The sequence below is a fragment of the Haplochromis burtoni genome, unplaced genomic scaffold (genome assembly GCF_018398535.1).
Source record: "Haplochromis burtoni strain Fernald_Lab_line unplaced genomic scaffold, NCSU_Asbu1 Contig_1575, whole genome shotgun sequence".
Classification (NCBI taxonomy): Eukaryota; Metazoa; Chordata; class Actinopteri; order Cichliformes; family Cichlidae; genus Haplochromis; species Haplochromis burtoni.
In genome coordinates this window covers 19,354-21,167 of record NW_024583936.1, presented here as the reverse complement: position 1 = coordinate 21,167, position 1,814 = coordinate 19,354, and the positions used below count along the sequence as shown (strand labels likewise).

General features: G+C 40.6%; 1 protein-coding gene across 1 annotated transcript in view; it reads left to right on the top strand.

Annotated features, from left to right (window-relative positions):
- LOC121813352 (high affinity immunoglobulin gamma Fc receptor IB-like) overlaps window positions 1–1,814 on the top strand; it is a 15,607-nt gene that overhangs the window by 9,152 nt on the left and 4,641 nt on the right. The window lies entirely within an intron of this gene.

Here is a 1,814-nt window from a genome sequence, read left to right as displayed (position 1 = left end):
AGCTTTTTAAAATGTTTAAAATGTAATAAAATTCTCACCATAAAGATTTTCATTTTACACAAATTCAAATCTGTTTTTTTTTGTGTTTTTTTTTTTTAAAATATTTTTTTAGAAATTTTTACCTTTTGTATTGGTGTAAACCGTTTCTGATGGATATTTATATTATGCATCAGGCCGTACAGTGTGAGACCCTGCATCGTGACCTATGAACTTCTAACCCCTGAGATTCAATTGTACAGTTTGAGCAGGAGCTGAATAACGCGACTGAAAAAAATCGCAGTGTTTACCCAACTTAATGCAGACTGTTTAAACTAAACAAGCTGCTGTTTCACATAATAACCCTGTCAGCCGCAGCATTGCCTCTGTTTTAACAGTTAAAGCAGTAGAGACGAGCTGCTTACATGTGCGTGGAACTCTAGCGTCATTAATCAGGCAACCGAAGCTGCACAAAAAACCCCACAAACTTATCTCACTACAACGTAGCGCCGAAAATATGACTCGTAGCTCGAGCTCGACACAGCTGACATCCAGCTAACCACAGCTAAAAAGATATTTAGAGGAAAAACTTACCGTTTCCTCAGGTTACACGAGTTTTTTCACGCTGAAAAGTTTGTTTGTTTTGGCTCTCACTGAAGACACCGACACTGAAGAAATAGCTGTTCTTTTGTACTGCTTTTAAGAGAAACATTCTTAGTATGTGAGGAAAATGCTGTTCATCCTCTTCAGCTCTAGCGTAGACGACTGGCTCTGCCATGTTTTCATGTATTTCTTCTTTCCATGTGTCCGCTACTGTGAAACGCTTGAGCCGCTCTGCCCGCCACAGTTTCAAACTGGTCATGTGACTGCATGGCCACATTTGATTGGTAAGAAAGTTACCGGAAACTCCACTGGTGGCATGTTATCTAATGTGTTAAACTAATTATTTTTTAAAAAGCAACGAGTCGAAATTTGCGAATGTAGCGGAGTAAAAGTACCGTTTCTTCTTCATAAATGTACAAACTGCAAAAAAGATACTTTAAAAGTAATTTTTTTTCTAAAACTTACTCAAGTAAATGTAATGGAGTAAATGTAACTCCTTACTACCCACCTCTGAGTCTCTGTGCCCTTAGGAGGCTATTCACGCTGGCATGAGCTAATAACAGGACTCAGCAAAGGTCAGAGACAGCATCCACCGCACCCACCTCAAAAATCAGTCTAGAGTGTGGAGATGAGTCTAGTGGCTCACACTGCAACACCAATCATCTATTCAAGTGACAGCAGACACACACAGTAAAGGCAAAAGACAAACTGGTCTGAGACAAGCTGCATCCAGAAATAGACGTCCCCCCACCTGAATGCCTCACTTTTCCCAATGGACCCAAGGCATGAACTGGACATTCTAACTTGGACCAACCCACTATAAAACGACAAAATGGCCAGGGGGGTACAAACCACACCTGCTTAAGGAGGGACCTAACCAGAAACCAGCTAACCCCAGCCACCAAGGTCCCACATCTTAACCTGCCCAGAAGAGGCCATCCAGCCCACCAGGGAAAAGCATCTCTCTCCAAAAGATATGGATTTTCACTAAATTCATATGTTAGACAATTTAAAAGAATAGCAATGAAGTTAGGCATTGTGTTTAGCAACTAATTTGTCATTTGCCATTTTAGTAGGAGCCCTGTACACAAATGAATCTAGTATGATTGTGTGTGCCGAACATGCCCTGTAGAGGTCACTGGCTCACTTTGTATATCTGAATATTTGTAACAGTGGCGGTCATTAGACTGCTTTGTTCTCATTGCTCCCCGTGTGTGTTGTTATTAAAATAAAAT